At 43.5% G+C, this 12,372-nt stretch overlaps 1 long non-coding RNA gene across 1 annotated transcript in view; it reads left to right on the top strand.

The window, feature by feature from the left end:
- LOC145528575 (uncharacterized) overlaps positions 1-7,084 on the top strand; it is an 86,367-nt gene extending 79,283 nt beyond the window's left edge. Inside the window, exons 6-8 of the long non-coding RNA XR_014070521.1 lie at positions 2,849-2,943; positions 5,607-5,794; positions 6,968-7,084. This is a non-coding gene — a long non-coding RNA (uncharacterized LOC145528575). The remainder of the gene's footprint in view (positions 1-2,848; positions 2,944-5,606; positions 5,795-6,967) is intronic.
- The last annotated feature ends 5,288 nt before the right edge of the window (positions 7,085-12,372 follow it).

Genomic DNA, 12,372 nt, shown 5'->3' with positions numbered 1-12,372 from the left:
AAGGATATCCTTTGAGAAACACTGATCCTTTCAAATCAGTGTTCTCCTGAAGTTCTCCAAATAGTTTATTTTAATACAAATTGGTCACATGACAGAAACTAAACTAGTCAGAATTCTTCCCTGGAATGTTTTCTAACTTGATTCGAAAAAGAGCCAACATCCCTCTCTGGTGACTACAGAATGGCCACACGGTTCCCAGACACTCCAGAGCCAGGATGCCCACTCAGTCTTGCTAGGCCACTTCCTTCTTATCATCTTCTGTTATATAACAGTGGAGGTGACACGGCAGCCAGGACCCTTTCTGCTGGGTCTTTCATGACCCCCTGATCTTAACCTCTCACTCTAACCCTCCTCTATGCATTACCCCAGCGGTTTCTCTCACATCAGCCCATTTGATCCTCACAACAGATGCCTGACTTGGACCCTGTTGCTATAACTTAAAGGTGAGGTGTGAATAGACCGATGTCATCCAGTTCAGAAACAGTGATGCCCTCATTCCAGCACACCCCATTACATGCTGCTTCCAGCTGTATTTTCCCCTATCCTAGCCCCGGTTTGGATAGGATCCTAATTCTAGTGATTTTCTATTCATGTTGAGGGTGGGGAGAATTTGTGTCACGTTACCTTAGACACCATTAGCTGGAAACACACACACACAGCATGAGGGACTCTAAAGCCACTTTCCCTTTCTGACAATGACAGGTGCTTTGAAATCTTATGTTTTGCCCTGGCAGTTAGGTACTGAGGAAAAAGTCTTTCCCTGTTCGGTGGAATTAATGCTGATCTAAAAAAAAAAGGTGGATTTAATTTGCAAGACAAGGCACCAAAAAGCAGATAGATGAAAAGTAAACAAACAACTAAATCACAGGCTAGAATAAAGCAAGTCCCCTTTGAAAGCTTGCTTCTCAACGTAGCTTTTGAGCCAGAATTGCTCTTCCTGTCGTTGCTACGAAAGACATTTCTGCCCCTGATCTGTCAGTTTGTACTTCAGCACGTGGAGATTCAAATGCAATCAGATGTGGGCACTTTTCTTTAGCTGCATTTTAAGGACCTCAGAATTTTCAGTTTGATTAACACATTGATGAGAGATGGATTTTACTTAAAGCAAGGATGTCTGGTGGGATTTGGGGGGAAAAAATCCAAAAATGAGGCCACACTGGAAATATTAAATGCAGATACAGTAGTAAAACATTCAGCTAAAATAGCAATAAAATGGACCTCCGATGGGCCTCCTGAGGAATTAAAAAGAGCAGCCTTATTCCGCGGGTGTGTTCAGACAGAAATAAATCAACTCCGTGCTGCCGAGTAGAAATAAGACCCGGGTATATCTTTATTTAAGATATGTAGGATGCCAAGTCCGAGAAGAGTAAAGGAGAGAGACATATTGTTTTTGAAACTGAAACATGAATATAGTTGTGGTTTTAATGTTTCTTGCTGGAAAAAGGTCATCTTTGGCGAGGTCGGGGTTTTCTTAAGGTCATTTCACATACAGATCTCTGCCTTCCTTTGACATTTCATCTTGCAGAGACCCAACTCTTCTGACACATGAAATGGGTTCTTAGCGCACCCCATGGCTATTTCTATCAACATCTGTGATTCTTACACGGAGAGGAATATGCACTGATTGGGGACAAAGATCCAGTCTCTCTGAGGCTGGAGATTAAATTGAAAAAATGGAGAGAAAGTTTTTATTATCATTTAAAGGTACACTGGTCGTATTTCCAGAAGAAAAGTATAGATCCAAATCCCTGGGTGGAGGGAGGGGATTGGAACAGGATATAAATACAGGAAATATGACGCTTGTTGTTGCCGTCCTCCACAAAAAGTATACTTTCAAAGAAGATGCATTTAACTCATTTCAGAGTACTGACAGGTTACCCTTTCTTTCAGGAAAGGCAGCCCGGATATATAAGTTCACAATAATGCTTTTAATTAAATTGTCTGAGGTTATCCTTATTGCTGTTTTAGCTGCTAAGTCACGCCTGAATCTTTTGAGACGCTATGGACTGTAGCCCCCCAGTCTTTTCAGGCCATGAGATTTCCCATGCAAAAGTCCTGGAGTGGATTGCCATGCCTTTCTCCAGGGGATCTTCCCAACCCAGGGATCAAACCTATGTCTCCAGCTTTGCAGGCAGATTCTTTACCACTGAGCCACCAGGGAAGCCCTTGTAAAATAGACCACAGCTTAGTCCTTTCCATGCTCAGAGTCTTAGGGCTGCGTCCTGTGGAGCTTACAAGGGTCATATCTAATCCTGCCATATGTCTCCGAGTGGTTTGTAAAATGGTCTGAAATGGAAGGAATCATTATTGTTATTACATTTTCATAATTGACAATTATGACAATGATTTCAGTAGCTGGATATAATATAGCTAGGTTTCCTACAGGGAACGTAAAGAAAATGCAAAGAAAGGGAATTAAAAAGTGAATATGAAACAAGACTGGGTTGCTAGGGAATTGATACTGTATATGTAAAATTTAAGCTGAGCCTTTACCTGTCTTTTTCCAATATTGTGTTTTTGGACTTGGTAAATAATTGAATCAAGGTATAGGGAAAAATATCATTTTTGCTTACCTCCTGGTTCAGAGCCCTTTGTTGTCTGAACATTTTACTACCCAAATCATCCAATCCCACCTACTGGGGTGGGGGGTTTGGACTTCTCTTGTGTGATAACAGTGGCCTCAGAGAAGAAAATCATCTTCCTGAGAAGCGGGGAGAAGCTGCAATGCATGGTGTGGGACAGTGGCGTGACTCATTCAGAACCCACTCCAATCCCACCCTCGCTGTACCCCACCTCGGATGTGGGATCTGAGTGATCTCGCAATTGACGGTTCTGTCCAATATTTCAGCAGGAAACAAAGATGTGTGGCAACCCTCCAGCCCGTGGGGGACCCAGGTGTTCCCTTTCTGGAAAGTATCCAGCTGCCCCCAGGGCTCAAAAGAGGTGAGTATCCAGGTGTCACTGCAACTTCTGTTTCTTGTTGTTGCTTCCCGACCTGTGCCCTCCTGCCTGCACCTGAACGGTCTCCGGCAAGTGCCAAGATCATACGTTCACGTTCTGCCATGTGCAGAGGCCAGAGGCCACCAGGGAGGGCTGTAAAGTGTTTTGTTCATTCATTTAGGGTGATTAGGAAAATAGAGCACAGAAGTTCTTCTCCTGTACCTCCCCTGGAGGACCTACCAAAACAGTTCTCTAAAGACAGACCTTTCCTGCCTCATAAGCCAGAATGCTCTCCCCTTTGACAGAGAGGAAGCAAAACGCTATGCAAAGAGCTCTGCAACCCATTGTGGGGAGACTGAATTCAGGCTGTTTCCCCTTCTTGTTTCATGTCTTCTCTCTCTCCTTGAGGGCTCTGTCTTTGAGGAGCTCATTATGTATCGGGGGATGTCCATCAAGAACTTGAGGTTAGGAGGACAGTAGTGTTGAGTGCTACAAAGAAGGGCATGGTAGGAGAAGCAGGTGTGGACAGGAGATCAGGCTTGGAGTCTTAGGGAGAGACTCCTGGAGAAAGCCAAGAAGGAAGCAGCATCCTTAGGACGGGGAGGATCAATCTGGCTGCAGGGAAGGAACGGGCAGAGCCTATCACAGGTCTGGAGGGAGCTTTGATGGTGCCCTTGGGGAATGGGAGGGAAACATGCAGCAGCTTTAAAATGTGACCCACAGATCATCTGATCTCCTTTCATCAAAGGGTGGGGTTTATGTCCTTTGAAAATGAGTAGACTTTTGTGACGACCTAGGGGAAGAGAATTGACGGAAGTGATGCTTAGTGACTCCCAAAGCTAGAACATGCAAGGCTGTGAGCCTTCTGGCAGCCTGTCCTCAGCCACCCCAGCCCAGACTCCAGGCTCATGATGAAGACGACGACATCGTGGAAGGGAGTCCTCCAGGCTTCTGAGCCCCAGCCGCTGGTCTCAGACATCTTCACTGAGCTCTTTCTGAATTTCCCACCCATAGAATTTCTGGTTTAATGAAACAGTTGCTGCTGGCTCTTCTAAGTGTGGAATGGCTTATTTCACAGCAAAGGACAACAGGAACAAATAGCCTGGGTAGTGTCTACCAGTGACGCCAGGGATATGCTGTGAAGTGAGATGGGAAGATAACAGGCTCTAGACTGTACCTGGCCTGGGGACCAGATAGGGGACTTTGGTCACTATCCATAGAGATGTGAGAATTTAGTGGAAGGTTTTAATATGGGAGAAACAAATCCAGATTTGTTTTTTATAAGATTATAGAAGCTTCAGAGAACATTTGAAAGCGGCATGTATTAGGTTTGGAATCAGAGATCCTTAAAGTGTCTGGATGAGAGATAATGACATCATGAATAAACAAGACTGTGGTAGATCTTAGTTTAAGGGAAAAGAATAGAAAGACTAGCAGAGGGTAAAACTACCTTTTGTTGGCCATGACTTGACTAGGAGTATGAGTCTCTTCAAGAGGGCCTATTGACTCCTAAGGGACCAAGCCACATTGCTTATTAATGGTGATGCCACTTATTAAGAGGCTTCCCAGGTGGCGCTAGTGGAAAAGAAACTGCCTGCTGATGCAATGACATAAAAGACACAATTTTGATCCCTGGGTTTGGAAGATCCCCTGAATGAAGCCATGGCAACCCACTCCAGTATTCTTGCCTGGAGAATCCCATGGACAGAGGAGCTTGGCAGGCTACTGTCCATGGGGTCACAAAGACTCAGACATGACTGAAACAACTTGATACCACTTATTAAGATGGGGTCCAGCAAAGGTCAAGAATTTGGTCTCAAACATTTTGAGTTTAATAGAACTTTCAGCATTCAGAGTGGAGGTAATGCACAGGTAGCTAGACACATGGGTCTACAGCTCAGAGGAAGAGACTTGTCTTTATCCATCAGGCTGGGAGTCACCAGTCCAGAAATGACTTCTGGAGCCAGAATTTATTTGATTTAGGAGGGAAGTACAGAATAAACATATGGGGTCGCAAATGAAGGAACTCCAACATTGAATAACAGTAGTGGCAGAGAAGAAGACACTCATCTATGGAGGAGGAAAACCAGAAACTATGGACCCTAGAAGGTTGAGCAAGACTGTGAGGAGGACAGAACACCCCATGGCCTGAGGAAGAGCATCTTGAAAGACAGATGTGAGCAAAATGTGAATAGTTATGAAGGAAACGTGATTCTTAGGGATTTCAGGGGGAGAAGTCTCTGTTCATAAGACGTCTGTGAGAAGGAGAAGAGATAGGCATTGATTAAAAGGAGGTTGAGGGCAATCCTCTTTTTGCTCTGGAAAAATGGGACAATCACGATTGAATGATTGAGAATTGTTGTTAAGAATTTAGCAAAATGTACTGGAGAGAGACAAGAATAGCTGAGCTCTCGAAATGTCTGAGAGCAGGGAAGGATCTCAGAACATGGGAATGGAAATGATCTTCCATCAAAGAGGGTGTCTCCTTGAAGTTACCAGAATAGAAGGACAGGATGCAGGTAAGCTGAAGGTCCGGTATTCACGTGAAGTTGAGAGAGATCTCATCCTGTTCGCCCAATTTTCTCTGAGAAACAGGAGGTTTTTGTCCTCTTCTGGGTATTACAGAGAGAAGCAGTTAGAGTTTGACATATTTGTTGTGAAAACAGGACCTTGATGGGCTCCTGAAACCCAGGAGGGCTGCCTGGCAATAGTGAGTCTGCTTTTGAACCTGACCATCAATGCATTCTGCCTTTCTGGACCATATCCAACATTACTTTCTTCTTGAGTGAAGGTGATGGATTGCTGAGATCTGCTGGAGTTTGGATTTCACTCAGATGATTGTGAAAAATGGAAGGTAAGGGATTAAAGGGTATTGGCAAACATATTCCTGAAATAATCTAGACTGCTCAAGAAGGAAGTGAAGACAAGAGTAGGGAGAAATCCAGGAGATTGATTGATTGGAGATTTTTAGCAAATGCTCAAAGACACCTGAATTTATTGAGAGTATGAAGCCCTATGCAGCCCCCATACATGTTCTAGAAATGTGAGGCAGATCAGCATAGGGGCTATGAGGTCAGAAACTTACATCACACTGGCCAGAGCTCAATCTCAACTTCTCTACCTAATAGACTTGCTAGCATTGGCATATCACTCAGTCTCACAGGAGGACCAGTCTCCCCACTGGTAGGATGGAGAGGGTGGTCATTGTAGAATCTACTTCACAAATATGCTGCACATGAGTTAATATGCACAAAATATTTGACTATGCAGGCCCATGTGAACAATACATGTTAGATAGCATTGCCTCAAACACTAGTCAAAAACTTTGAAGCAGTTCTTACCACCTCTCACACATACTTGAAGAAATGGAGATACGGAGAAATTAGGCAGTTTGCCCAAGATCCCAGATAACTAAGGTCTAAGGCCAGTGTAACCATAATAATACTTCAGTTCAGTTCAGTCGCTCAGTCATGTCCGACTCTTTGCAACCCCATGAATCGCAGCACGCCAGGCCTCCCTGTCCATCACCAACTCCCGGAGTCTACCCAAATCCATGTCCATCGAGTCAGTGATGCCATCCAGCCATCTCATCCTCTGTCGTCCCCTTCTCCTCCTGCCCCCAATCCTTCCCAGCATCAGGGTCTTTTCCAATGAGTCAGCTCTTTGTATGAGGTGGCCAAAGTATTGGAGTTTCAGCTTCAATATAAGTCCTTCTTACTTATTGATAGGGTTGTTTGACATTCATTGCCTTATCTAGCAACCGGGCCAGTTGGAACATGAACAGAGAGCTGGTTGTACTTCTAGGTTTCTGCACCTTGCACTACTCCCAAAATGTCTTCTGGAGAGTTCTTTAGACTGTTTCTTTACTTGCACCGTGGGGGTTACTATATTTGCTCTGTCCACTTTATAGGTGGATTATACATAAGAAATGGGATATGGGAAATGGATTTGACTCCTGCAGGCAGTTTCTCTTCTCTGATTTTACCTTCCTCCTTCTTTCTGTCTCTCATATCTTCCCATTTTCTAGGGAACCTTGGATCTCACTGTGCAACAGCCCCTGGATGTTTCTGCTTCACTCCAGTCATGCACAGGAGGGTTGGGAATAAAATTGAGGGATCTCAGCAAAAGAGATCTGTCAGCAGCACAACTGGTCTCTTAAAACAAATCCCCTAACAGAGATAGTGGATATTTTACCTCTTTCTTATCAAGACAAAGTCAACTAAGGAGATGGAAATACAAGATAACAGAGGACACTCTTTATCATGACCGTCTGGAGGAGGCCCAGTCTTGGTGACCTAGCCAAACTATATACTATATCTAGCAATCAGCTATCTCTCTCTTGGGGGCTCAGAAGCCAGTGTTGACTGGCTTACTAAGAAGATGGAGAAAGGAAAAATGCAAGGTGGATATAGAGGAGCTTAGTGATTGAAAGTCACTCAGTCGTGTCTGACCCTTTGCAACCCCATGGAACATACAGTCCATGGAATCATCCAGACCAGAATACTGGAGTGGGTAGCGGTTCCCTTCTCCAGGGGATCTTCGCAACCTAGGGATCGAACATAGGTCTCCTGCACTGCAGGCGGATTTTTTTTTTTTTAACCAGTTGAGCCACCAGGGAAGCCCAAGAGTGGGTAGCCTATCCCTTCTCCAGAAGATCTTCCCGACTCAGGTATCCAACAAGGGTCTTCCCCATTGCAGGCGATTCTTTACTAGCTGAACTACCAGGGAAGCCTAGAGGAGGAGCTTCAGCATCTCCTAAAGACAGCTTTGCCACTTCTTTCTTCTTCAGGTTCATCTGTGTTTGCTCTCTGAAGGAAGAAGCCTTTACCTATCATAGCTCCTCTCAGTAATGCTGTCCTTCTATCCTCCAGCAGACCTGGGCCCTTGCAGTTGAAAAGGTGATCGCATTAGTGGCTTGTTACACTTTGTCATCCTCTGCCCAGCACAGAACTAACCTGGCTTTCGGATGCTTTATTGAACTCATGGGCTTCCCAGGTGACTCGGTGGTAAAGAATCCACTTGCCAATGCAGAAGATGTAGGTTCGATCCCTGGTTAGGAAGATCCCCTGGAGGAGGAAATGGCAATGTACTCCAGTATTCTTGCCTGGGAAATCCCATGGACAGAGGAGCCTGGTGGGCTACAGTCCATGGGGTCACAAAAGAGTCAGATATGACTTAGCGACTGAGCACAACACCGCACAATTGAACTCGTGACTTGACCTACTCCCAGGGGTTCCCAGTCACTACTAATACCCAAACCTCTAGCAAGACATTTTCCATGGAAGGAAGTCAATGAATAATACTTAAAAGGGGAAATTAAAAAAAGCATCATAAAGATATTATTTTAAAGTATATCAAGACATAAACATGTAGATGAGATGCAAGTGCTTGGCTCTGAGAAGCTGGATTTGGAAATGGACAGGAGGGGGGTCAGAGATTGTGCACTATTTGACTCATTAAATGATGTACATAGATTACTTTGATAAGCGTTAAAAATAGAAATAGCATTTTCTGAATGTTTAGATTCTATCTGTTGAGGGGTGGGGAGGAGGTAATGACTTTTGCTAACTGCTACTCTTCAAGAAAAGCTGAAATGTAATTTTTCCACTAATACTTCAGTGCCGTCTGTGTTTATCAGTTATGACTTATCTTTTTTATTTCATCAGAAACATTTTATAATTGAAAAGAAAATAGGTAGGAGAGAGATGGCAATCTAATATACATGGTAAAAGAATATTTAGAAAATCATTAGATAGCTAAGGTCCAAGGGCAGCCTAACCATTTAAAGTTTGCATGTTGCTTAGAGTTTTTTTCACGTTTACTACTTTATCTTATGTTTGCAGAGAATCAGAGCTTACTATCTCCATGTTAGCTATAAAGATGCCAAGGCTACACAAATGGTTTGCCCATGGATTCATAGTCACAAAAGGAATTTAAACTGGAAAATGGTAGTTTCTCTCTTCTCTCCTTTTGCTGAGCTCTGTCCAAGACCTCAGATAAGCTGGGTTATGCTGTAGGAAGAAACAGCCCCCACATCTGGACAGCAAAGATGTCATCCTGCACCACGGAGATGCCTTCCTGTGGTAATGTTGTCCTCCCTATAAATCTGAATGGACCGAGGAGCCACTGACTGGGTCAATGCCAGGCACCATAGAAGGACAAAGATCTGAGGCATCTACCTGGACAATCGTATACTCTAGCCTGGAAATGCTGCCCCAAACTTCTGTCCAAACTCACTGGTCAAGAGAATCTTGGACTCCCATTTATACTGTGCTTCCATCCATATATATTTTTTAAACTTATAGTTACTTTTTTAATTTAAATTTTTTTTGGTTGCGCCAATGGCATGTGGGATCATAGTTCCAACAGGGATCAAACCCATGTCCCCTGCACTGGAAGCATGGAGTCTTCACCACTGAACCGTGAAGGAAGTCCCACTTACAGTTATTTTCAAAGCTCAGAAGGGAAAGGATGGGATATTTGTAGAAAAGGTCTGATGACTACCTTGCCTTCATGTGCCAAAACCACTCTTCCGTAACCACAACTCTGTTTTTTTATCACAGCTAGCTATGACAAACGTTTACCCTTATTTTCTTCTCATAGTCTGTGGCTCATTGATCCTCAGCTAGTAGCAAACACTGGGGCAACAGCAGGAGAGGGGCTGAGGAAGGTGATGAGTATTATTAATAATGCAAGTGAAATATATTCTAGGGAATCATCAACTCAGTAATAGTTTAACCACTGCTTGCTGCACCAAGTGTGAAAAAGATGACCTTCATTGTGTGATCTCCACCTCAACACCTATAACCACCTGATAATTATTATCATGATAAATAATGGCAATAATGATGGTAAGTTTGAAGTGGAATTTTATTTGTTTTTTCTGCCTGAAAGATAACGTCTAGAAAGAGGAAGAAGCTTCTTTCACATAAACAAAAAATTAGGGGAGGCGAGGTGAGGATGTTCAGAGCTGGGAGACAGAGCATGGAGTCAGACAGTCACTACAATGATTTGTCTTTTCACTGAAGATGAGGCTTTGGAGGGCAAGAGTGGTTACACTGCTTCCTCATAGCCATGATGAAAGGGAGAGATAAAAATACATATCTATTACCAGGAGTGGCAACCAGAATACTTTAGTCAAGAAAAGGTGAGCGCCTGAGAAGAATAACGGGATCTTATGTATATGGTTAGATAGCATCACCGACTCAACTTGACATGGATTTGAGCAAACTCTGGTACACAGTGGAGAACAGAAGAGTCTGACCTGCTGTAGTCCATGGGGTTGCAAAGAACCGGACATGACTTAGGGACTGAACAATGACAGCAATATATTGATATCTTTTCTACTAAAATAATCCAGATTTTGATTGTCTAGGAAAGTACCGAGTAGGCAGAACCACATATAAAATCAGCCCGCTCTTGGGAACTTCAATAATGGATCTTCAAGTCTTGGGGAACAAAACAATAACATTTTATAATGTTGAGAAGAGGGATTCCAAGTGAGGGAAAGTGATGGTGAGTCTATATCCCCTTCTCATCTCAAATTAGCAGGTGCTTTTGAAACATTAAGGGGGCAGTGCATGTGTTTTACTCTATATTTCAGTTATATGTGGGATCTAAAAAGACAGATGAATCAACCTACCTAAACAGAAGCAGTCAGAGACTCAGAGAACCAACAGGTGGTATCAGAGGGAAGACACACAAAGGGCTGGGCAAAGTAGGTAAAGGGCATTAAGAGATGCAAACTCCTAGTTACAAAATAAATAAGTCATGGAGATGCAATGTGCACATAGAAAATATAGTCAATAATATTGTAACAACTTCCTATGGTGACATCATCTAGACTTATGGTGGTGATCATTTTGCAGTGTACAATAACATCAAATCACTAAGTTGTACACGGAAACTTCTGTCCCTTCTTTGGTCTCTTAAAGTAACGAGATATGGATCACACATTAAAGGAAAAACCCCTTCTGCTGGCTCTATTCAGGACAAGCCCTCATCAGTAAATTGAAACTCAGATGAGATGGAAAATAAACTTTTCTTGCCTCTAGATGAATGAGACTTCTCTCTTCTGGGTACCAGTATTTTTTCTCTAGGGCTGCCATAGCAAATGACCACAAACTGGGTAGGTTAAAACAACACATATTCATCCTCTAAACGTTTTGAAGACCTGAAGTCCAAAAGCAGAACTAAAGCAGGCCCACACTCCCTCTGAAGGACCAAGGGTAGAATGCTTCCTTGTCTCTCCCAGATCTTGGTGGCTTCAGGCAGGCCTTGGCTTCAGACATCACTCATCCCCATGTCTGTGTGTCTTAAATATTCCTCTGTCTTTCTCTTATAAGGACACCTGTTATTGGATTTAGGACATACCCTAAATCCAGGATAATCTGATCTCAATATTCTTAATTATATTTGCAAAGACCCTATTTCTAAATAGGTGGTTCAGTGGTAAAGAATCTGGCGGTTAATGCAGGAGACACAAGGCAGGTAGGTTTGATCCCTGGACTGGAAGATCCCCTAGAGAGGAAAATTGCATCCCACTCCATTATTCTTGCCTGGAGAATCCCGTGGACAGAGAAGCCTGGGGGACTAAAATTCATGGAGTCACAGAGTCGAATATGACTGAGATCCCACACGTGAGCACATGCACACACACACACACCAATAGATACATACATACGCACATGCATTCATTAATTCATCATTTAAGCTCTCCTCTATCCATCCATCCATGCATTCACACATTCAGTTATCCATGTATCCACGTATGCATCCTTCTGTGTATTCATTCCTCCGCATATGCAAACATATATAACATACATACATACATACATGCATCAACTCATCCATCCACTCTCCTTTCACACTGTAGGGTGAGGGTTGAATTCAGTGCTAAAGGTAAATAGGATGAAGTAAGATTTATTGTTAGATATAAGAAAAAATGAGGTGAAACTTAGTTCAGGTAGGCAGGGTGAGACTAGGTATAGGCTTATGGATAGATTGGACAAGATTAAGTTTAGGGGTAAGAGTGGGCTTCCCTGGCAGCTCAGTGGTAAAGAATTCACCAGCCAGTGCAGGAGATGTGGGCTTGATCCCAGGTAGGGAAGATCCCCTGGGGAAGGAAATGACAGCCCACCCCAGTATTCTTGCCTGGGAAATCCCAAGGATAGAGGAGCCTGGCAGGCTACAATCAATGGGTTGCAAAGAGCTGGACATGACTTAGCAACTGAGCTTGAGCAGGAGGGTTAAGGGTGGAGAGCAAGGCTCAAGTTTAAGTGTAGGAATGAATAGAGTAAGGCTCTCACGCTTCCCAGGTGGCATTGGTAAAGAATTCACCTGCCAATGCAGGAGACATAAGAGAATCAGGTTCAGTCCCTGAGTTGGGAAGATCCCCTAGTGGAGAGTATGGCAGTTCACTCCAGTATTCTT

Source organism: Giraffa tippelskirchi, chromosome 12, assembly GCF_054371585.1.
Source record: "Giraffa tippelskirchi isolate mGirTip1 chromosome 12, T2T-mGirTip1v1.2.pri, whole genome shotgun sequence".
In the NCBI taxonomy this organism is placed as follows: Eukaryota; Metazoa; Chordata; class Mammalia; order Artiodactyla; family Giraffidae; genus Giraffa; species Giraffa tippelskirchi.
Note: the sequence above shows the minus strand (reverse complement) of the source record. Positions and strands in the feature narration are given on the sequence as shown.